Source organism: Buteo buteo, chromosome 2 (genome assembly GCF_964188355.1).
Source record: "Buteo buteo chromosome 2, bButBut1.hap1.1, whole genome shotgun sequence".
In the NCBI taxonomy this organism is placed as follows: Eukaryota; Metazoa; Chordata; class Aves; order Accipitriformes; family Accipitridae; genus Buteo; species Buteo buteo.
In genome coordinates this window covers 31,987,036-32,012,951 of record NC_134172.1, presented here as the reverse complement: position 1 = coordinate 32,012,951, position 25,916 = coordinate 31,987,036, and the positions used below count along the sequence as shown (strand labels likewise).

Below are 25,916 nucleotides of genomic sequence, written 5' to 3'. Positions count from 1 at the left end.
TACGTTGGAACATCTTAACATTTTGGGTGCATTTCACCTAGACTGTGGGGGACCATGAGCAAGTTTTGCTGCTGAAGGTAAGACCATAGCATCTCCGTACGTCAACAGTTACTACCTCAGGATTCAAGGACAGCCTCTTTTTCTTGCATGCAAGAGGAAAAGTAATCATATCTGGAACATATCGGGCTTTGGGCTGAGGGAGTATCATGTCTAATACTTGAGTACAACAAATCCTAGACAACAGCTTGGAAAGGAACCATCTCTGTCTCAAGGCTTACACAGTATAATTACCTGTCTGAAGCTCATAAATGATAGGATCTCCAATTGACATTTTCATACTAGTTTTAGTATGCATAATAACCTATTTTAAAATATGTTATTTAAGAGCTGGTTTGTTCTCTGTGGAACTTTTAGCTGGACAATGTTGTAATTTTCAAGTTTTGGCTAGTCCATTTTACATCCATAAATGGAGATATGGAGAAATGTAATGAATTATATGCAGTAGCTTTATGAAAGCATTACACTTAATCAGGCTTCTTATTCTTATATTTCTTGGGGTTATGTGTATATATGTGTGCATGTATGTATGTATATATCTACATATATATACATGTATGTAGATATATATATGTAATGTTCACCCTAGTTCATCATCTGCTTAAGAAAAGATTAATGATGAGAAGTACTATAGGTGTAATTTCTCAGGTAGTTAACATGGGTATTAATATTAAATTTAATTTACTTATTGCCAAATCAGCCACCTTTATTAAAACAGCAAAGTTTTGTTAGGAGAACAAAGTATGGATTGTATTCCCTGGCAATATGAAGAGTTCAGGAAATGAAAAGTGCTTCAATCACATATAACATATAGAGTATTGTTAGTGCAGAAGCCTTGTATCAACTTCAGTGACCCATTTACTGGTTATTCTTTCATTGTTTTAAAGGCATTATGAATTACAGCTCTGCAGTTTAAATAGCATCAAATACATGAAATAGAACCCCTGTGCCTCAGTTAACCTTAAACTAGTTTCTGAAAGCAAGAGAGACAGATTTAATGGATGTGATGTCATTACACTATATCATACATGCCAGAAAGAAAGAACAGAATATAATAGAATATCAGGGCAACATAGGAAAGCCATTTTTTTAGCTATTTAAAGCTTTGGAAAAATGAGACAAACCTGTGAGGAAGAGGCTGAAATGCATGTAGTAATGCATCATAAAACATCAAGATACTTAAGTTTTTCCATTCTCTTTAGCATTCTGTATTAAAAATCTGATGCGGTTCTAACAAAACCCAGAAAAAGTACTTTAACTGCTTCTGCAACCTGATACTGTATCCACTGAAGTTCACAATGAAATCTTCATTTACTTCATTACATTGTTCTGCTTCCCTTTCTAACTGGCTTCAATGATAACAGGCCTTCAGTTGCAACACATATTTGCACTCTTGTTTGCAATATCAACTGTCTCTTCCTGCTATTCTGGAAATTACTATGACCCTAGCTTTAACTCAAACTGTAAATACAGGAATGACTATGTGATCCATATGCACTCTGTACAAGTTCCATGAAGCCAGAGGGAGTCTTCCATCGATTTCAGTGGGAGCTTACTAGATGATGCTGGGGGTACATCATCTTTTCACTGGACACTTTTTAATCCAGTGGCTATTTTTAACTTTTCTTACTTTCATTCTAAAGCAAACAGATTCGAAATCATTAGGTGTCAGAGTCCAGTGTATGACATCAGGGACATGCTCTTTGGTAGAGAAGTCTACGTGTTAGGACGTTTTAATTTATTTACGTTCTTCATGCAAATCAGACATATTGATAAAGTGCTCTGAACAGATAAGATAATCAAACCCGACAGCTAAAAAGTCCTGCCAGCATTTAAGCAGAACACCCAGGAAAAGACTAGCTGCCTTTTGAGAACAGGAGCAGAAAATGCTTTGAAGACTGAGGAAAGAGTTCTGAAATCTCTGCTAATGCCACCGACAAAAATGCTTTCATTTTGCCAGATGAGTCCACCTTAGCTTTCATTGTCATTTCCATTATCGAATGATCTCCATTCTGAAAAGGGATAACTAGTTATTGATTCAAATGTCAGCAGCTTAAATGCTATTAGCCAGGAGCAGCATCAAAAGGGAAGGCCACTGCAACAATATTGTACGCTGCTGTTCTGCAGGACTGCATCTCCTTCTATTCTGTCTAGGAAGGCTTATGGCTCAGCATAACCGTGGATCTCATAATCATTCATATATTTATCCTCACAAAACCTCTGCTGTTCTTCTTACCTTTATTTTAGGAGCAGGCAATACACGTCTAGGATGCAGACTGCAGTGAGGCATAGAATTGCCTGAGCTAGCTTTTTCTCTCACATTGGTACCGTGAGCAGCAGTGTAGCTGCAGCAATATGGATGTTGCTGCAGGTCAATATGCCCTTAGGAGAAGGAAGGACACAAGGTGCTTGAAGGGCTTGCATAAACTCTTGTAAAGCTAATTCAAGTATATCCTAAGCCACCTGAGAAAATCACAGTGGAGCTAGAACTGAACTGAAGCCTCCAAGTCAAATGATTGGTCAGTTCTTTCATGCTGTGATTAGCTTGAGGTGTCCGCACAGAGTTGGTAATGGGTTATTTATTTCTATCCCAGGACTAGCTAATAGCGCACAGCCTGGACACAAAAGTAGGCACTGAGGAAGCAGTAAGAACATACACAGGCTCCTCTCTAAACAGCTAACAGCATAATATTATGAAGCAACATATGTACCTAATAAATGAGAAGGTTGACTATGACAAAGTGTAGTAATAAATATCTTTTATGCACATGGTTCTGGGGACTCCTAAGAACTAGCCCTCACTTTTTGGCCTCCAGGAGATTACTAAATCTCTAAATATCAATCTAAATTCCTTAGACTTCCACACATGTGATCTGGAGCCCGAGCTCTCTGCAAGCCTCCTGTTTCATCTCTAATTCAAAAGATCACTTCCTGGAAGCTCTGAAGGGAAAACAGTGGAGGCATTTCTTTCCTTTTTCCTCTTTGAACCACCTCCTATGGATTGCACCAGTTAAAGTCAAAATCTAGACCTAATTTCCTACAAAGAAAAGTACATATTTAACTTCACTAGAAAGTACTGATCTACACTTTCTTGCAGAATTTAGCCCTATTAGGAGGAGACAATAAAAACTAGCAGATTTATGCCTCATAAAGTGGGGTGTTTCTATCAGAACCAAATGACTGTTTTTCTCAGATAGCAAACAGAAGGGTTAAAGGTAAAATTTTTCTTTGTGTTTTGCCATCTAGTCCATCTCCTGAATAAGGCTTCTTTTGAGCTGCTGAGCACAAAAGTGCATCTGGAAAATGTCAACTAATGTATTTCAAAGTTATTATGTGAAAATAAAACCCCTGAACATATTTTTTTATGAAACCTTCCAAGAAAATTCACTTCCGAGACCTGGCTTGAGTATGAGCAGGAGACATTTTTCAGCCCAAAATAATTTTATGAGAAAGGTTTAAATGTTTGGAAAATATGTTGGAACTGCAATTTATCCCTTAACCAATAGCCCCAGTGATGGATTGCATGACCGATAGAGTGAATCTATGTGTATATACACGTACACACATCATTTCATTTGTTTACCTTTGGATCAAAAATAGAATGTTACAACATTTGTTTTATCATTTTCAATCCCCCTGAGGCATTGTGACATTTGGTACATTTATTTTTCCTGTTAAGAGATGATTCTTTAATTCTGTGAAGCAGGTGGAGGAAATATTTAGCAGAATGTTTACACTATGACAACTATACATCGGGGAGGGAAAGGGGGAGTGTGTTTGAACATGCACAGAAAGCCAGAAGTTGATTACATTTCTTTCTTCTGCACAGCCCAATGTACAAGCTAGAGAGAAACTGTCCATGGTGAAGCTAATAACAAATACATGGATTTCAAAAGGGCCATAGGCATCTTGTCGTTAACTTTGTTTCAGCACCTAAGTCAGGTGCAGCCTTCTTACTGTCCAGCTTTGAACACTAAGCTTGATACTCTTCCTCATAGTCAACAGGAAAAGGTAAATTCCCCCAAAATTCCTTTCAAGGGATCAAAAGTAAAAGCCCTCCCCCTCACTCCTTTACTATTTTATGTCAGGAAACTTAAAACAAAGGTCCCTGTGCATCCAGAAAATAGCTACCTAAATGTAGAGTTTAAAACTCTTCTCTGTGCTTTGGATAATGTCTATGCTCTTGTTTGGATGTGTTTTATGATTTGCAGTATGCAGAACAAACTGAGACATACAGATGACCTCCTAAGCTCCAATGTCCTCCCTCCAAAGTGGATGAAACCAAAGGAACTGCATTAAAACATGGCTATGCATGACAGGCAGGGCATGCTAACTTAAGTCCAGCAAGGAGAACCTGGGAAAATCAACTTTTGTTCTGTTAGTGAGATACTGTTAAAAGGATGTGGCAGAATACTATAACTCACAGGTCTTAGTCCCACAGCTATGGCTGAATCCCGAGCTATTATCTTTTATTGTTCTGTAATGAAAGTTTATGACTACTCTTTCTGTCTTTTAGCAGATGGGACCTCTGTGTAACTGCATACCTTAAACTCCTATGGGATATATCAGGATGACAGTGGGAAGAGACTTATCTCTATCTTGCTTCTCCGAGGCAGCCCTCATCTATTGACTGCTTTCAACAAACCCCAGTTTCTTGGGGAAACTCCAAATTTAAATCCACTTGGCGGAGGACAGAGCTCTAAATGCCATATCAGGAGTTTTCCTGAACTGTTCCACCTCACAGAGCAGTGAATGCAGCACAGCTTTCCTAAGGCTCAGATGGGTATTCTGGCCACTGGGCACTGAAAATATATGGGGGTTTTATTCTAGGGTCAATGAATATTTAAATATTGATACAGGAACTTCAACACCTCTCATATGAGAGAATGCCATATAAAATCAGCAACTACAGCGTGACATACAGGATATCTACTTCTCTCAGAAGGAGGAGGAATTTGATTACCAGCTTCTGGGAAAATTATTTGAATCTCCCTGGACTATTAGGTAAAAGGGCAACATTAGTTCCACCAGTAATACAGCATGTCTGTAATTATGCTTTTCTCTTTGGATATCCTAATACAAATATCATGGTTAGCACAACCTGAAATAATTTAGTTTCTGATTTGAATGAGGAAGAACAGAGAAACTTTTATTTGATTATGATTTTTTATTGGTTTCTTCAGACACAAAAATAGTTTGAATATTCAGCCAATTTGCTACTTACACAATCTTGTTGTTTGAATAATCATTACCAATAGGATCCTTGTCCAGCTAGATGGCTAGCAAGTAAATGGTTAATTGGGTAATGCTTTTTTTAAAGCATACACTTGTATAAGGAAGCCAAGACATATGGCATAGGCACCCACAGAAAGCCAGTTCATATTATCTATAATGAATGATGGAATTTGCAGCTCTTCAAACTCCATTCAAAGTTTTTTGCCACTGATATTGCCAGGTCCATAATTTTTTCCATAGTACTTTGCTCTTGTTTACCACTGAGATGGTCTGCAGCAGAAGTTAGTGTTTAACAGGAGTAAAGCTGATGCAATCTATCCCAGAATAACTTCCATCTTTCTAAATCAGATAAGTATATAAACAAGAACATCCTGTATTAATAATTTAGTCTCTTCAATGATATGACATTTTTTGTGACAAAGATTTTTGTGATAGAAATATTCTGACTCGATATAAAGAAGATCATTATAAGTAACATCCAGAGAGTATCGTGTCACCCATATTTAAAAAGTAAAAGTAATAATTTACAAGGTATCTAGTTCTTAGCAGGGTCCACTAGAACCCCAGGGATCTGCCCTGTTTCACAGAACTCTCTGCATTGTATCAGATATCATATCACTCCACTCAATAACCTGATGAAAATGTTTCCCTTGAAATTTAACCTTTTTGCAGAATACACACAGGAAAAGCAGTTTGATTTCATGAAAGAAAAGCATTTTCTTTTTCCTGGGTAGAGCTGACTTCTGTTTTATAGCTCACTAGCAGTAACAAATTTTCCTCTGGATACCATTGTATATTCCCCTTGCTTTTGAAAGGATGGGAGCTGGAAATTTGCTTTCTGTTTTAGCTAAACCTATGTCTTTCTCCAGAAAAAGAAAAAAAAGTCCCCCCTCCCTCCTGAACTATTTTGTCACCATTCAAAATCTTTACTTAGTATGGCCCCAAACTCTGATGTGCCAGCTCTGTTTTGAAATAGCATTTAACAAAATGATACATTTAAGTCATAATATCATGGAAGCTGTGATGTAACAAGAAGACAAGACCAAATATTAGAAAGCTGGGTTCTGTCCTTAGATTTGTCAATGACCAACTCTGTGATTTTGGACCACCCTGCTTTGTTCTTTGATCTTCCAGACAATTCTTACTTTTATCTACCTGAAAAATAAGCTCTGCTGGGAAGGTACAGTCTTCTCCTGGGTACAAGTGCACAGTGTTTAGCACAGTGGGGCTCTGATCTCATTTGAGTCCTTTAGACAAGATAGTACTACAAATAAATCATAATAATAATATTCTTATTTGCAGCTAAGATTAAACCTAAAGTTACCTTATTGGAGTGTCATCCTGGTTCCTGTGATATTTGTCTGAAACTTTCTCCTTACAGCATAACAAATGTGCTTCAACTCCATTGGTCAGCTTCTTCCTCTAATGCAGACAGCTTAATGGATTTTTCTGAAGCCCAGTACAGCTTGTTTCTTAGTATTAATTTCAACTTCAGTTTATTGTGCAAATTATGTCCTAGCTGGAAATTGAACCACGTTGACCGCTGGAAAAGAAAAGCCTAATATATGACCTGTATTAGACAAATTTGCCCAGCCAGCAAAGTACAGTTGGATTGATTTTCACTTGGTCATAATGAGATAGTTTGTTAGACAAGTTCTCCACCCTGTGGCTGCAAGTGTTCATGAGAGTGAGGGCATGATCCCCAGTAACGCTGGAGATGTAAATCCTGCATATATACCTCAGGTGACATGAAGGAAGACCGGCAAAAGTATGTTTCCTTCATTTAGACCTAAGAAAACTATAAAACAAAACGTTTACATCATTTAAGACAAAAAATAGGCTTAAGAAGTACAATGGATGTAACTATTGCCCCCTTCCTTACCAAAACCTAAAAACCTACTGTAGCATTGTCTACATTTTCTGCTCTTTCGAACAATTTATCAACATGGGTTGGGAAACTGTGGGGGCTTTTTTGTTTGCTCATTTGTTTTAAGCACGGAACTGTGAGTCAAGCATTCCATTTCCAACCTGCCATCAACATTTTAAAGTTTTCCTGAGAGTTATATGCAACAGGATTTAGCACTTGAGAAGAATTGCTTTAATAATTACAAAATGTACAGAGTCTAATACAAATAACTGCTCATCTCTTAGGTATATGAACGCCTTTTCACCACAACACACAAATGTCACACAGGTTTAAGACTGTGTAACTTGGCTATGCCCAGATAAATTTGGGAAGAAGTAGTAGTAGCTGGGAAGGTTGTTTTTCAGAGGAGATGCTTGACACATGGAAAGGCTGTGGTATTTTGCCTGCTGTTTACCCACAGCTTATCTCAAATGTAAAAATCACTTTGGCTGAAATTCAGCCAGGGCTAGGCAGCTTTCTGTATAACAAAGTTTGACAGCCATCCTGTCTGCCACAGTGGCGGGACCAGAAAAGCTTTTCTGCATTTCTTCTACAAGCTAACAGCAGCAGCAGTGGAACTTATTTCAGTCTCTGTGTTTTTGATAGAAAACAACTGTAAAAATAAAAAACATGAATAAAAAATATAATTCAGCAGCAGCATGGGTTATTTCATTAGACTTTCGCACTGGCCATATGGGACTATTAAAGGGTGAGTGAGTTTTGCTGATCACTTCTTGGCTCTCCAGTTGGCGAATCAACTTGTGGATGGGAATCAGAGTCTCGGTTGGTGCGATATTGCCGCCAGTGCACCATCGTGGTAGCAATTGGCACTTGTTGTTCTTCAACCTTCAGCAACCCCACAACTGGTGGGTCTTGAGAGAGACCAGGCAGGGTAGACAGCTGTTCAGTGCCCTCCGTCTCCAAGGCAGCTATACCGAAAGCCCATCGATACTTCTTCGGGTCCTTAAAATACCCCCTCCTGAGATAGTCTATGTCAAGGATACACAGAGCCTCTGGACCAGTCACAATGGAGTGTTTCTGCCATTCATTTCCAGTTAGGCTTACTTCACCTTCCAATACAGTTAACTCTTGGGATCCCCCTGTCACACCAGAAATACAAATGGATTCTGTCCCTTTATAACTGGATGGCATTAGAGTGCACAGTGCACCGGTGTCTACTAGAGCCTTATACTCCTGTGGGTCTGACGTGCCAGGCCATCGAATCCACACAGTCCAATAGACCCGGTTATCCCTTTCCTCCACCTGGCTGGAGGCAGGGCCCCTCTAATTCTGGTCAGAGTATCCAGTATTCACTTCTCGTAAAATTGGCTCAGAGTTCCCTTCAAGAGGATCAGAAATAAGATCAGCCCTTCTATTCTGTTTGGAAACTGGAGCGGCATTTTTCCTGGTAGAATCCCCTTTTGTAGTGGTTTTTCCTCACAGCTCACGTACCCGTGCATTTAGGACCGAGGTAGGTTTTCCATCCCATTTCCTCATGTCCTCTCCTTGATCACATAGGTAAAACCACAGGGCACCTCGTGGTGTGTACCTTCTATATTCTCTCTCTTGGGCAGAGGAACACTCACTCTTAATAGCTGAGACATTGGTCCTTACACGTGTGGAGTAGGACATATCCTCTTTGAATTGCTGGAAATCCTCGGACAGCTTCTCCACAGCTGAAATGCAGGCTTGTAGGGAGGAGGAGAGATTTTCTTCGTATTGACGGAGTTGGTGAGCCACTTCATCCACTGTCAGTGCCTCTTCATCTTTCCAGGTCATTATTGCCAGTGAGTTGGCATAGGACGATGGTGCACTCCATACAAACTTCCGCCACATGGGTCGTGTGCGTTGGACTTCGTCTGGATCTTTGGGTAATTGTGGGTTGTCCGGGTCATGATGAATAGTCTCTAGCACAGCTAATTCCCTCAGATATTGGATACTTCTTTCCATGGTGGTCCACTTGCTTGATTGACATATAACATCTTCCTTAAAGGGGTACCTTTCCTTCACACTTGACAGGAGTTGCCTCCAGAGGTTGATGGCTTGTGTCCCTCTTTCAATTGCTTTGTCAATGCCACCTTCCCTGGCAAGCGATCCCAGCTGCTTGGCTTCCCTACCTTCTAATTCCAAGCTATTAGCCCCATTGTTCCAGCATCGGAGGACCCAGGTGATAATATGCTCACCTATATGGCAGCCAAAATCTTTTCACAAATCCCGCAGCTCACTCAAGGATAGGGACCAGGTTATTACCTCTGGTTCTGCCTCTTCCTCCGGTTCGCGTGACGGCCCTGGTTCATCTTCATCCTTTGCTAAGTGAACGGATTTTTTTGTATATTTCTTTTTATGTACGGGGGCAACTGATACTGGTGCAGGTTGGTCCGCTGGTTCAGTTGCAGTATCGCTCGCCAGGTTTTGGATAACCGCAGTGTCTGTCGCCGAGGTTTGGGTAGCTGCTGTGCTCATTGCCGGGGCTGGAGGGACTGCAGTGCCTGTTGCTGAGGTTTGAGTAGCCCGAGTTCTCGTCACCGGGGCTGGAGGGGTCGCAGTGTCTGTCGCCAAGGTCTGGGTGGCCACAATGCTCGTTGCCGGGGCTGGAGAGGCCGCAGCACCCGTTGCCGAGGTTTGGGTGGCCGCGGTGCTCATAATTTTGTTGTTAGGTCCAGAGACCTTCTCTTCCCCTTGAGGGAACTGAATGGTGTCGAACAGGGCTCAATAGGCATGGGCCAGGCCCCAGCACGTTGCAGTGATTTGTATCTCTCTGGACCTGCCAGGGTAACAGCATACCTTTTCCAAATATCTTACTAGTTCTTCTGGATTCTGGACTTGTTCAGGGGTGAATTTCCAAAACATTGGAGGTACCCACTTTTCTAGGTACTTGCCCATACTACCCCACACACCCTGCCACTCATAATTATCCAGCCTTGGGGCACATCTCTGGGTGATCTTCTTAAATAGTTGTTTAACCTTAAATGAGAGCTGAACCACATTCAGAAGCATGCTAATTACTAGCAGTAGGGCTAGGACCGTGCTAGTCCCAACAGCCCAGGAGTATTCAAATTTTTCAAAATTCTCAAACACCATTGTAACTGGACTGAAGGAGAAAGGAGAGGGGAAGAAAGGTACCCCACTCATAGGCTGGTTTTCCATGGAGGAAAGGTAAATGGTGTAATTGTTAATAGTTTCCCACAGATGGCTTCCGGAGTATAAAGGTGACAATGCTGAGTGCAAGTACCGGATTAATCCCACAGCTGACGACTTTATCATACCATAAACCAGTGTTATACAATACATCAAAGTGAAAACCTTAATCCACCTCCCACAGATGATAAGCAGCAGAAGAGGAACTACATACAGCAAGCAAGGTGATACATAACAGAACTTTAAAAAACAGAGCAACAACTCTAGGAACACATAAATCAACATAATGACCAGCGACTATTAGACCAATATAATGAATGCTTATAACAGATTTGTTTTAACAAGCTCTGGTCAGGTTTGTCATTATCTCAACCCTTCGTGCCCCACATTGGGGGCCAAAAAATGGACTGTCGTGGTTTAACCCCAGCCAGCAACTAAACACCACACAGCTGCTCACTCACTCCCCCCCATCCAGTGGGATGGGGGAGAAAATCGGGAAAAGAAGCAAAACCCGTGGGTTGAGATAAGAACGGTTTAATAGAACAGGAAAGAAGAAACTAATAATGATAATGATAACACTAATAAAATGACAACAGTAGTAATAAAAGGATTGGAATGTACAAATGATGCGCAGGGCAATTGCTCACCACCCACTGACCAACACCCAGCTAGTCCCTGAGTGGCGATTCCCCACCCCCACTTCCCCATTCCTATACTAGATGGGACGTCCCATGGTATGGAATACACCGTTGGCCAGTTTGGGTCAGGTGCCCTGGCTGTGTCCTGTGCCAACTTCTTGTGCCCCTCCAGCTTTCTCTCTGGCTGGGCATGAGAAGCTGAAAAATCCTTGACTTTAGTCTAAACACTACTGAGCAACAACTGAAAACATCAGTGTTATCAACATTCTTCGCATACTGAACTCAAAACATAGCACTGTACCAGCTACTGGGAAGACAGTTAACTCTATCCCGGCTGAAACCAGGACACATGCATATGTAATATGAGATTTACCATAGTTCATTTTTTTCTTCTTATAGATCACTCACCTCTGTTTTTCCCAGCTCATGTTTTCCTTCTCTCCCAATAGTTTACATGTTTCAAATTTGGCCTTGGCTCTTTCTCTGATTTTTTGGGTTCTTTTCAGTTATTTTTATATATACACAGAGAATATATTGTTTGATGAATTTGAATGTTACTGTATTTTTCTATGTAAATCCTTGTTTATTGATGACATATTTTTGTGCCAATAAAAATTTAAAAATCCATCAAGGTTTTTTTCTTTTTATTTCACTTTTCAGATTTATAAAATACAAATGGAACAAATAAACAAAAAAGACAGCACACATTTTTCCCCCCAAATTCTCAGAGGACTTTGCATATTAGATGCCACTCTACTGTCCTCTGGCAGAACTGGGGTTTAGTTTTGAAAACAAGTTTTAGCTTTTTCATTTGAGATGGGAAAAGGCACTATACATATATATATATAAAATGGTGTGAATGAAGTATCACAAAATACAGGAGGGGAAATAAAGTTTACAATTAGGATTTTGTCCCGTGAGTTTATCAGATAAGTACAATGAACTATAGCCTAGAAGGAAATATTTAAATACAGTTTATTCTCAAAATATTGTTGCTTCCCTTACAAGCCTATCACACTTTATAAGATTAATCTTTTAGGCAGTAAAAATATCTGCTTTTTCTATTTTGTGCTACTGCTCACCCAGTCGTGCAAATATTTCTGCAATTAGCCAAAATTTAGAAAATTCTAGCTCTCCTAAAACCAAATCTGAAGCTTAATTCTCACTTTTTTTCATGTTAAACACTGCTATGTTTTCCCAAAGCTTGTTCTGTCAAAAAGTGTAGTTTGGGTACTCATTCTAGTTATGATTAAAAATGAAAATAGATAGGTTTCTTGTTAAATACTTGCGAAACTTGAAAAGGAAAGGTGGTGTCTAAAGCACACTGGGAGTTTCATGGACTCATTTAGGTTGGAAAAGACCCTTAAGATCATTCAGTCCAACTGTTAACTTAACAATGCTGAAGGATGGAAATGTTTCTACACAACACTGACAATTAAGCCTCTCCACCTACATTCGCCTTTCCCGCGTTGCACTCCCCCCAAACACATAAAATTCAAAATTGTTCTCTTTTCCACAGATTTGTTGTAACCACTTTTTGACAAATACAGGGGTATGGAAGAGGAAGTAATTTGGGTGTGGTAGGGTGGGGATGGGGGAGTAATTAAAAGTTTAGCTCTCTCTAAAAATTAAAAAGTTTGGACAGTTTAGAAAAAGCAGCTAGCATTTAGTTTTGTGTGTGGAATTAACCAGCTCTTCTATTTGTTTATTTGTATTTTTTTTTTAATGAGAGAAATTGTGGACAGGAATCTTACAGTGCAGATTTTAAATGTAAGAGAGATTTCAGTGAGAGAGAGAAGTACTCTTACTTCAAAACTCCTTTTCACTTCCCTACTAGAATTTAAATTATGATTAATTTCATGCAAGGAGTTTAGAGTCTCTCAAATAATCAGAGAAAAAGTGCAGAATACATAACTGGAAGCTGAAGTTTCATTTTGTACAGCTTAAGCCTATTCAAGCAGCAGGCTCACGTTGGCTTCCCATGCAGGCTGGACTTACTCTTTCGGGGAGAACCAGCCCCAGTTCTGCGGGTTCCCTTCCCTGCTGAGCCAGCCAGTGTCACCCAGCCTTCGGAGGAATCCACTCCCCACGCAGGAAAGGGCACTTCTCTTGCAAACTGTTAGCCGACTTCACCACCTAGTGGCAGTCCCGTGGAAGGTTTCGGGCTAGTGGTTGCAATTAAATCCCAGGAGAAAATTGTTAGGAAGCACAAATGCTCCGAAATTATACTATGCTGGAATTAGGGCTATATAATTGCACAGAGTCTGCACTTCAGTGCAAGTGTCCACACCAAAAACATACCGTCATTTCAATAAAAGCAGAGTACATATACTGTCTGCCCCTTCTGTATCCCCATGTCTTTGACAGATACTAATAGTTCGCATTTATTGCCTGCAACAACCAACAAAGCTACTTGACATTCAGATGTCTTTCCTAATTTAACTCCAGGTGAAACAGCAATTTCAACTTACTCACCAAAAAAATAGGGTCATAATGCCTAGCAATACTTTGGAGTGTGCAACACCAAAGAAGGTACCATATTTTTACAAGCCAGTATTCAAAGACACAACCAAGTCATCATTGAGAAAATGCTTTAAGCCCTGTATGACACATTAATCAACTTACAGTTGAATTTGGTGCATCAGAACAATATTTAGGCTTATCACTAAGTCCAATAGCCTCTACCCACAACAAACAGCTGTAATACTGATTTATATTCTTTGATTTACCCTGCAAAGTCTAGTTAGCTGAGGCTTCATGACCTGAAACAGATTTGTATTGTCATCTACTCTGCTGCTTAAGAACTCAGAATTACTGCCCAGATTATCGTTGATCAGGACAGAGTTAGATGCACGTGATATTAAAGAAGATATCATAGCCCCACACTTATGATTCTAAACAAAGAAATCCAGGATGATTTCCTGAGGCTTTGGTTGTGTTCAAACCCAAAATATAAAATCCTATATTTAAGGGGGTTTTTGTATGCAAAAAAGAGATCCCCCAGGTAAAAAGCTGACTTTCCCCTAAATTCCAAAGGGCTTCTGTCCATCTCATAAATTTATACATTTCATTTTCTAATTTTGTTTTCTTGATTGGCAGTTGCTGCTTTGGTCTTCAAGGGGTCTGAATAGTTGACCACTTGCCTCTGCAAATGCCAGTTATTTTCTGTGTAGCTGACTTTTTGGCTAGTGTGTACCACCAGAGGCATCTGCTGTGCCATCTTTATTTCTAAAACAGGGTTTGTAGTGGTGCAGAGCTCCAATTTCATAATTGTTTCAACTGATCTCTCCTGCTTTTGTAAGAGGAAGCAACAGAAACAATGGCTTGACAGGTGTCCTAAAAGTTAGCCAGTTGCAGCACACCTTAATTAACAGGGGAGAAAAAAGTCTTGGAAGTGAGAACCACCTCTCCATAATATTTTATTACTTAGAATTTCAGACATGCACATTTCCTTTGTTTGAATGGATCCTCGAATTTATTCTTGCAGAGATTTTTCCATTAATACCTCCCACCTTATTATGACTATCAAAGGAAAGGTGTAGTCCTCATTCTCATAGTTATATTGAATGCAGGGTTAGCTGCAAAGCCTTCAGCTAAAACCCCGAGGAGAGAAGGATACCTATCCTGAAAATAGAACATCAGATAAAAACGTGTTTCTGCAATGAAAGTGGACACTTCAAGTCTTCTTTGTCCCTTTTTTTGTTTACTGATTGCACTTTTAAAAAGCTTTTGTGAGACATGTTAATACTCCCACGGTCAAACATCTTTGACCAGTAATGCTGATAACCTCCTGGTGTCAGTATGGCTCTACTGGAATTCAACTCCCTTTGCAAAGCCCTGAACAGAGATTAAAAACTCTGTGTTTGAATATGACAGCTAAATACACTGGTTAGAGGCTGGGACTTCAGTATGCTAGATAAGCTTCTTAGCAGCGTTAAACAGATAGTTTCCTTACACTCAGATCCTTTGCAAAAATGCTTGTTCTACCTACGCTTTTTGTACTATCTCCACAGCTGTGCTTATGAAGCTGTGCTTACCTTGACAGTGTCGTCAGTACAATACGGACTAGTGGGCATGTAATTATTCTAGCAAAAATATGCCATTTGTCACTGTATTTATTTCGATTAATGTTCAAGAACAACAACAGCCATAAAACAAATGTTTGCACCAGCCCTAAGCCAGCTACAAGCGTTCATCCACCTTCACCATGGACCCAGTTAGTCAAAAGCAGCAGCAGCTGAATCAAGCTGTCCTGAGGTATTGTTTCTCTTTCACTCAAAGTGCAGCAACATCCATCAAATTATGAGTCTCATTCATCAGTCACTTCCTAAACTGTTATTATTTGTGCCCAAACTTCAAACCAGCAGCACAGAGAAGACAGGAGGGCATGGCAGACTTTCTTTACCTGTAGGAAAGCTGACTTTGATTGTCCTTTAACTTACCACCTGACTAGATTTCTACTTACCCTGTTAGCAAGGGAATATGTAGGAATGTCCTCTCTTCTGTTTTTTTATCTTGCCCCCTCTCTCTAGTAAAACAATAAACAGAATTTATCCCTTGTCTCTTTACAGCAAATTGGGAAGCAAATGAAAGAGAGTTGGAGGGGTGTTCTTGCACATTAATTGAAAGGGGTGAGAGGGAAGATAGCTATGTGAAAAAGGAGATAGCTACACAGGAAGTAGAGGGGGATACTGAATCCTGAACAGAAATCATTCTAATAATTGAGGGAGAGAGAAAAGGGATTGGCTTCCATTCTCCTCCTTGAAGCCCTGAATGCTCACTAAATCCAGAGCTTCCACTAACTCTCCCAGGTGTGTATTTTCCCTTGCCCTTTTCCCCCAGACTATCACAATATTAAATTTTACCAACAATACTGAGACACATTAAATCAGTTCTGGGACAGCCAATTGGAATGGGAACTTCTTGTGCTTATTCTTCATTGGCATAAATTAATTTTAAGCTAAGAAATGTTCTTACAACAATGTCTTGTCTGAAATTCCATGTACTGGATCAGGTTGTAAAGAACTTTAAGCTTCTTTTTACACAGGACCATAGCAGGCAAGGCTTAGACAAACTTCTGTGGTAATGAGTCTACTACTTCTGGACCTTAACAAGTCCCTTGTTCACATACTGCAGCACTCCACCATGAATGAGCCAGCTAAGCGCTTTCTGAGATGTTTCTACACTGTTCTCCATGAAGCAATGGTTTAAAATTCCCTCTGCATAACTCTCAGAATCCACTTATCAAAATCACATAGAAATAAAGTTTAAGTCCTAGGCTGATCTGTCTTGTTGCATGGGGGAGGAGGAGTTGATAGTACTGGGAAAAATTAGGTGTCTTTTGGCTTTAAAACAAGCTTAGAACCGCTTTAAATAAAACAAGTGGATAATGTGCTTGTTCGCAGGAAGACTGTGTACAAGTTACTATTGTTCTAAACTAGTAAGTTGTACCTCAAAATTGTTAACCATCATACAGTTGCTGTAGAATGATTTAATTTGATTCCTAAGCATGTTATGGAGAACAAATCTGGGTTTTTTTCAGTTTTATTACCCAGAAAACAAATGTCATTTTGGCATTTAACAAGCCAGCCAAGAACTTGTGTTGGCAAAACCCACTGATGGTTTTCCCACAGGGATCATGATGTACTAAGCTGAACTTCCACTACAGAATACTGTTTCCAATAGATCAATTTTTCAAAGTGACTTTAATAATGGTTTGGCAGTACATTTATTCAGCAGAGGTTCCTAGACTATCAGAAGATCACAGGGTCTGGGATTATTTTATTGCTTTCCTTTGAAGTAAAACAATAGTAGATGGTTCACTGAACCATCAATATTGCCTTAGAAGCCACCTAGAAATCTTGAATAAAGCTGTAGAACAATTGGTACTTCCAAGAGGAAGACAATGACAGTTTCATGGAGGTACAGCCACAGCTGAGTATGCTCATTTGGGTTTCAAAATTAGTCAAATTTGTTTGCTCATCTCAACTAATCCTCCACGATTATATGGAATTTTTCTTCTTACATAAATCATAGTTAATCTGCTGGGATTTCTGTCAAAACTACAGGCTGTTTAAGTTGATGTTACAGACAACATACCTTATATAGTAATGTTGATGCTCACAAATGTAAGGAAACTTAAGGAAAGCTCTCCATTGCTTATGGTTAACTGACAAGTGGCTGGTGGGAGAGAAGTGATTTAGGGATTGAAATTGATAGAAGTATAGGTAGGATCAGTGGGATAGACATAATTGAGGTTGGAAAGAATTTAGAGTTTCCTTGTATTTAAACTGGAATTATAGAAATTGAGCCCTCCTGAAATCCTTTATAATCTGAACTATATTTTCTGTCTCATACTCATTGTTGACATTTGCTTGTAGTTCTGGAAGCTCGTCAATAATTCCAGGACTGCTTATTTAGTTTACCTAAAGTGTCCCATTACTATTTAAAATAAACATAGATTCAAACCTGCTCAAAGTGAAATTCATTTTTCATTTCCAGCCATAAGAAACATACAATCTAATGGCCTACCCACCACTCAGCTGGAACCTCCAAATTTCTATAATCATAGTTCATTTTTTAAATGAACAGTATGAGAAATCTGAACATCGCTGGCACAAACTCTCTCTCCATCAGCCTCTAAATTCTTGTCAACGGAATTACAGACATTGTCAGAGATTCTAGCACAACCAAGGAGATTATAATTAGAGAGAGAGAGAGATGCTGCAATACAGCCCTGAGGCTTCAGCACTAATTATAATATGAACACAAGTACTGGTATTGCACAGGTTAATATAGCACAGAAACCTCTTGTCTTGTGAAGTCTGTAGATCTTCCTTTAATTCCCATCTCTCTCACTAAGGAGCAGGGTCACCTTTGTATATTGTATTGTCACCTCACATTTGACACCCCAATCTTTTCAACTGTAAAAATGTGCTTTATGATACCCTTTAAGTTCATCAGTAGAAATACCATTTTTAGTAGATACAGTCTTTATGACAGTCTCACTCCAATCATCCGTTGCTCCTAACGCTCAGAAAAGGCACTTTAGCTTACATGGAGTTCATGGAAAGCAATTGAAGGGCAAAAACTATAGAAGATATTTGGGAATTGAATGTATTTATTTCACCCATTTTAATGTAATGATTCATGTTAACAAAAAGGTTCACTGTCCCTACCTGATCTCTAGCCCTGAAATCTGATCTACCTCAGGTGGTCGTGTGTTAGCCTGGACAGAATAAATGCATCCAAAGAATCCAGAGAGAAAGTACCTTTGTACTAACATTAAACAAGGCCTAGAGGCTCTGTCTACAGCAACCTTTCAAAAAGCAACTTCCCATTAAGTATTTTTTTTTCCTTTTTGTATTTTTGCTGATCTTCACCCTTAGCTGTGTAGAGATCTTCTAAGGAAGAAGTCCCATGTGAGACTTTAAACAGTTAATACTATCCTTTAGAGAGTTTGGGATTAACCAGCATGCCTGTTGTAAAGTCAAGTTATTTCCCTTGAGGAAAATAAGACAAAAATTATGCTAAATGGAAGAAAAGAAGACTCGAAGATGATGAAGGTCCTCTTTCTGGTGTCAGTGGTCTGGTATGGCCTCTGACCTCTGGTGTGAACTCACTGCTGGAGGGACAGCACAGCACAGCCATGTTGCCTGAGCTAGCAAATCTGCACTAATGACAAGTCTGCTTTGACCCCTGCTCTGCTCCACTTTCAGTCACAAGATGCTCTCTTGATTAGTTAACCTAGACCCTACCTAGGGTAGGTAAAAGAATGAAACAACATACCCTCCCCTCATTTAAAAAACAAAAGGGGGCAGAATAAAGACAACAACACGTCAAGGATGGCATAACTCTCATGTATCAGCTGTTCTTCAAATGTTTTCTTCTTTGGCTACATAGTCTTGTCACCTGGTTCCTCTTTGCAGCTTGGTGGTAGTCATCCTTAGTTGAGTGGGATAAGAGCCCAGGGAGTTGTATAGTCCAAGAGACGGCAGAGGAATTAACCTTTTCAAACCACAAATCAAGTCAAGGTGGGAGAAGAGAACTCAAAAGGCAGAAAAATGGAGTAGTTTGTTCTGGTACTTCTTCAACAATTATTTCCAGCATACTAATTCTGGTCTATCCAGTTCAAGTCCTGTGCTCCCCTTAACTGCTTGAAACATTCAGCTCAATCCATGGACTATACTAGTAGGTGTTTTGTTTGGACAAGCTCTGCGTTTTTTCTCTTGAACTTTTGCTGAGTTGCTTAAACAACCTCATATAAAACAGGCTAAGCTGGACTTCTACTGCATTGGAAATTAGGAACACAGACTCTAGCCATAAAGACAAGAAGTCTCCATGTGAACCCGCAGATCTACTAGCCTTGCTTACATGTACACTTGCATCTGATGCAATTCCCAACAACTTGATCAGATTGGGGAATCTTCAAGAATGCCACTATTCTCTGGATTATGTTTCAGAAAGCCTAGCTATTCTCCTTTTCAGATATTGTTTCCCCTTTCACTTCTGAAACTAAAAATGTCTCTAATAATATTTAAAAGGGGAATTTCCAGATTTCAAGAGATCTTTCAAAGTTGAGGGCTATGAAGATAACAGCTAAGTGCATTTTTATTCTTCCTATGATGTGTATCTATTTTAAGCATCAAAGCTGTAATGTAGCTGAAGGATAACTACATGCTACAGTAAAAATACTGGCTCTCAAAATGTGAGCAGTAGCTCTTCCCTTTCCTGTATAGACAGGGTTGCTATAAATAAAACATCTTTTGCCACTGCAGCATATCTTCCAGTGTAAAGAAAGCTCACATGAAATTTTTACTGCAGCTTGGATACTGTCAAAGCTCTAGTATAGTGTTTCAAATGAGTAATTTCATTATAATTAATCCACGAGGGATGTACTTACTCCAGAACTGCCAGCCTTTTGATCTCAAAGATTATAACACTGTTGTACTATGGATGCCTCAAAGGCTACAGTGCTTAAATAATACAGTCCTTATGTCTACTGCTTCTTTAAAATCTAAAGATTTGAAAGGTCAGTATTCCAAAGTATTAGAATACCTAAAAATAACCTAAATAGTATCTAATAGTAAAAGGAATTTTATAATTGTGTGCTAAAAATACATACACATAGGAATATATGAACTGATTTAAGGTCATTATTCAAATCAAGACATATTAAGTATTTTGTAAAAATATGTGCCTCTTTTTCACAACCACAAGATTAATATCTTTATTTTAAGCAGCTATACAGAAAACTGCAGTTATTGATTTGACACTAACATATTTATCCTCTTATAAATGTGGCTATTACTTTCTTTAGAAATGTGGCCATAAAACTTATTACAGCAAATAGAATTATTGCTTCTAAGGCAGAGAGCTCTGAAGTTCAAGATTTGTAGGAGGAAAAATGTCTAGGCTGACTTAGCTGCTTTAAATTACTGAAATGTTTCAGAATTACAATGGGTTATAAAAAAATAAATCTCTATGGCCTTCTGTGATAGTGTAGGGGGTTTTGTTTGCATTTTCTCTTTTTGAAGAAGAGGTGGGGCAATCAAAATCCAAAGCCAACACTTCAGATAATATGAAAGATATTAACTAGAAGCAGTGCTTGCAGGTCTCCTAGCCTTCAAGTTTTTTGAAAGCTTGTGCCTGGATTTAGCCTTTGAATCTGTTGTGTTCTTCTGGGGACATCTGGATTTTATTATTTCATTTATTTTATTCTGATGTTTGTTAGTGATATATGATGAAAGGAACACATTTTATTAGTGTCCTGCACACTGTACAGAATGTTAGACTCACTAATACACTATTAAAGATGCTTTCTGGTTTTGCTATATTGACATACTTCATCATGCTTTTTTAAGATAAGTAAACTGGAGTAAACTGATACTACTTAAGTAAGTAGAAATAAGAGAAGGTAACAATATCTCTAATCAAAAAAAATCCCCCAAAAAACGTGTCTTGTATCCCTTTTACTGAGAGTTAGAAGTAACAACTGTCCAAACTTTGGATTTTTTTGAAAAAGGTGCTTTTTTTGGCCTCCACTTGGGGAAAAACACTAAAAAATGTTTTATCTGGCAAGGACAAATCAACAGTGCCAGGAAGAGGTCACTTGCCTTCCCCTTTAGTCCTGAAACGCTGGACAGTTTCTGAAATCTGTTGGGAGGAGCAACACTGAGGGGACACACTAGACATCTGTCATGAGACAGGAGCTATTTTGCCTCCTTAAGCATGGATTGCTCTGTATACCACATGCATCTTTTTCTGTATTGCCTGTATCTCCTTTCCCTTGGCTGCTCTTGCCCATATGATAGTTGAAGACATACATCACCCTTGGCACAGCAAAAGCAATTAAATGCTTGGTATTCCCTTTGCCTCAGGTTTGGTACCTTGGTGCCATGGGTTTGACTTGCACCCCACCTCTGCTCATCTATCTTCCATCTATCTTCTATTACTCTCAGTAATTTAAAATTCAATCCATCTTGAATTATTCACACTTAGTGCATTGGTGACTACTATATAATTCACTGGTCTAGTCAAACAATGTTGTCTTAGAGCAGTGGGGAAAGGAGGTCAGAATTGTGTACAATTCCATGTGCTCAGTATTCTTTAGGGCACAGGAAGAGCACACACCTTAGGACAGTACAACATGAACTGCTGTTTGCACCCAGAGAGTAGGATGAGCTATTATCCATCTCCCTACTCCTCTCGTGGAAGAAGATTTCTTGGTTTTCTACTGTCATCAAGAAAATGCAGCTGTGCATGGTGTCCAAAAAGGGCCAGTCTCGCCTAAAAGCTATTGGACTGACAGCCTATCATGCCAAACTCCTTTTCAACAAAAAAGGAACAAATATATTCACTCAAGAGATAGAATACAGGCAGCACCACTGCAAATATCTCCCTTATGACTTGTCCATTTGCCAGTACTCTAGATCGCAGAAATTGCCTCCAGGGTTCAAAGAATAGCTCCAGCTCCCAGCGTATTAATATTCTGATGAAATTAAAGTAACCATTACAGTTTACTGTGTAATTATCTAATTAAGCAGGCACCTTTAGAGAAAAAGGCCCTTTCAGTTAGTTCAAATACAAAAGTCTAGTGAATACAAGCACTATCTGGTATCCCAGCCTTTTTTCCTCAAATGAGAATACTATAGTAGCAGATTTACAAGCCCTTCCAAAATGAAGTTTGTAGTAGAAATGTGAACATACCTTTACCCACTGCTATAAAAACTCTGGTCTTATAAAAAACAGTACTTACACCTTCAAGGTTCATTTATTGTAAAGGAACTCCTTGAAATATTGCTTCCAGTAAAAGAAGCAGGATGTAAAATTCCTCCTAAAGGGTTCAATCTGGCACAATACACAAAGTAAATAGCAAAGATGTGGCCTAGGAGTAGAAAAGATCCAGATTTCACTGATGAGGTCTGTTGTCTGGTTACCATTTTATTGGGGGTAACTACAAGGCTCAAGAGGACAGCAAACAACTAAGCATCTTGTTAGAACAATACAACAATCCTTTCTTCACCTTGTTAAGACCATAGGAGACAGCCTATAGATAATGTTATATTTGCCTACATCTCTACCATATTCTCCATTCAAATCCATCCTACAAAATTTGTTTACTTTCTGGTTTAAGACTTGAATTATCTAAGATTTCCTAGTGGTTTACCTCAAAACCAGACACAGCCAACACTTGCCTCCCAGAGGAACAAAGCTGTTATTTTGATAGTGACAAGAGTGTTCACTGGGTTAGAAGATGGAAGCCATTACTAGGTCGTAAGGTCTCAGAAATAAGAATGTGAGCCAGCTTGTAACGTCAACATAAGCCCAAAGAACCATGTGTTTGGAGATATTGATGTTAGCAATTTGCTGTTAGTAACAAGGCCCCTAATTTACATGATCTTCACCAAACACGACTTGTCCTCCTTCCTGCTCCTTCTCTCTCAGGTGTTGCTGAACATCCCCTCTCTAGTGCTCAGTCCTTCCACCCAGTTTTGCAGGGCGTGTTGACCATCAGAACACAGGATTGGACATCAGATCTCTTATCTCTCTATTGCCATGACCACAGGCACCCTCAAGGCTTCCTTCCACCTTTGACTCCCTCCTGAGATGTTATCTACCCTGCCAATGGCCACCCTCTAACCTACAATTCCTGCTTCCTTCCTGCCTGCATTTTCAAAGTTGTGCTACAGAAATTATGACACCAATTATTGTGACAGCAAGGATTATTTCTCCCACAAAATTTGTTCTTTTTATTTGCCCTTATGCCATCCTCTCAGCTGAAGAACTTGACTATTCCCACTTACACTGAATCTACAGTTTCAGTAGAAGACATTTTCTCCCACCTAAACTCTCTCCCAGTAATGGTACTTTTCTCTCTGCCACATATCTCTTAAGTTTCTATCAATAGAAATATGATCGAATGAATGTAAGCTTCCTTTGTCATTACTCTTTCCTTCCCCTAGAAAAGCATTTTTATTATTTTACCTTTTCTTCTCATTCCCTATCTTCCAAGTTTCCTTATGCTCATCGGCTGTTTCTTAGTTTCCCCTCATACATCACTATCTTTGGGTGCTTCACCCTAATTCTAAGCAGAAATATAGAAAATACAAACCCATTGGGCAGTGAAGGGTCACCTCCTGACCTCTGTTATATTTCATCCACATATTCCAAATCCAAAAGAATGCAACGTCTCAAGTTATGACAGAAAATAAGCCATATATTACATAACCAACCCACATTCACTCTTCAGCCAAGAAGGACAGTGTCTGATGTGAAAATTTATAAAGGAGTAATAGGATTGGATAAGGTAGGACATTTATTTATTTCCATGGTTTTGAAGGACCTGTTAATTAAATGACAATTCAATTTTACCCACTCCTGTATTTAGATCACCTGGAGGGACATCTGTTCCATATGAGCTAGAGAGGGCAACTTGTCCAGCTTAGCAGTTTGATCACTTTGACCCTTATTTCCATTCTGTAATTCCATAACCACAGAATAGATGTTACCAATTCTTTAGATAAAGACTCCAGTTATGTGATGTGAATGTATGGCTAATAGTAAATGCAGAGAAATCATACTAATACAACCTGAAATAAAGTACCATTTGGCTGAATGCAGCAAATAGACTCCTGACTTTCAGCTGGAAAGTGAAAAAACAGACTTGATCAAAGTCCCATGTCTGCCCTTTTAAGCAGATCATATCATCTTTTTAGAAATTGTGGGTGACACCTTTAAGAGATTTTAACTCTGTTGATTTCATCTGTAAATTAACTATAGTAAGTCAAATAAGATCAAGACTGATCCAATTCCTCAAGCTGGTTATTTCAATATTAACGTCATCAGCGGGGATGATTAATAAAACAAAATCTCTTGACTTAACTAAACAGAGCTATGAAAATTATTTCCATACCCTTTTCTGTGTTATCGAAGTCTCTAGTTTAAGACCAGCGGTGGGAAAGAGAAAATTATTTGTTAAAAAGCAACAATTTGTGATGATGTATTGCATTTTAAAGGTAGTGAGATAGGGACATATTCTCTTCATTGAGGAGAAGCAATATTTAAACTTACTTACTTGCAGGAAGGTGTTGCAAGGCACTGAAAGTCAAATCTGTATCCTCCAAGTCCCAGTTCTGCTTTTTCTCTATACATTGTCTTAATTGTAGGGAACGGCGTTCGGAAGATCTCGCGATGTCACGGAAAGATGGAGGGTTAGTCGCAGCCCTATGACGCATCTGTAATCCCGCCTCCCCTTGTTCGTATAAAAGGAATTAGCTGCGCAATAAAAGGCGGAAGTTGGCGCTCACACTGTGTGTGTTATCTGTCTCTTTCCTTGGTCCGGGCCAACCAGTGATCTAGTCGCAGCACCTAGATATGTAGCGAACACTACATTAATTATATTTTCTCTTCCTGAAGGTATCTTTTGGGATAAAAAGAAAGTGTTTTTGAAGCAGCATTAGCCATGTATCCTGGTCTTACCAAGACAAGTCAGAAGGAAGAACTAGAGAAAAATGAAACAACACTTCTTTAAAGAAAAACATAGCTCCGTAATACTAAAATATTTCATTAATATATTCAGGTTTCATCAATATTTCACATTGAAAATTACTTTTCCCAAACAAAACCAGACTAGTTTAACATTTTCAAGACATTTCCATTTTAAAAATAATTATTCTATAGGTGGAGTGCCTAATCTTGTAATAAACGTGACAAAAGAATGTCAAATTGCTTTTAATTTCATATGATAAAACATTGAAAACTCTTTGATATGGCTTACATACATATTAAGGCCCACAACTCTGTTTAGATTCCTGAGGAATGTTTCTTCCCAGCACAATGTATTTCCAATCTGTAACAGACATATTTCTTTATTAACCAAACTTCTTCACTTCTCATTTTTTCTACAGCAATTCCGCTTATCCATGTTTTCTCTCATGTGCTTCTCTTCCCACCTAAGGCAGTTACACTATCAGTATCTTCTAATACTATAAAAGCAGTGACTTGACATTTGTTCAGCTAAATGAACAGCTAACTTCAGTGAAAATCTTTGATGTCAGGCTTAGACATGTAAGCTAGTTGGATCCAAATAATGGTATCACATCGTCCCAGAGGACTGACAACACAAATCTTTACCTGCCATACATTTTAAGGGCAGCAAGGGACATATTATCTTCATTGAGGAAAAGTAATAAACTCACTTACTTGCATGAAGTTGTTGCAATGCACCAGAAGTTGAATGTGTATCCTCCAAGTCCCCATTCTGTACTTTCTCTATATATTGCCTTATTTTACTTTCTCTTCCTGAAGGCATCTTTTGCCATTAAAAATCTGCAATGAGTGAAGTCCTCTGTGTCATATAAAATGCATAGTGCTCCTTCTTTGGTTTTCACAAAAAAAATGTACTTGTAAGAATGTTTGTAGATACTGGAGATTGATCTTAT

At 39.0% G+C, this 25,916-nt stretch overlaps 1 long non-coding RNA gene across 1 annotated transcript; it reads right to left on the bottom strand.

Moving 5' to 3' along the window:
- Positions 1-5,506: 5,506 nt before the first annotated feature.
- Positions 5,507-24,811, bottom strand: LOC142028636 (uncharacterized). The gene is made up of 3 exons (XR_012649648.1): positions 24,551-24,811; positions 6,617-6,835; positions 5,507-5,631 (listed from the first exon to the last, which is right to left on the bottom strand). It is a non-coding gene; the product is annotated as an uncharacterized LOC142028636 (long non-coding RNA).
- Positions 24,812-25,916: the final 1,105 nt, after the last annotated feature.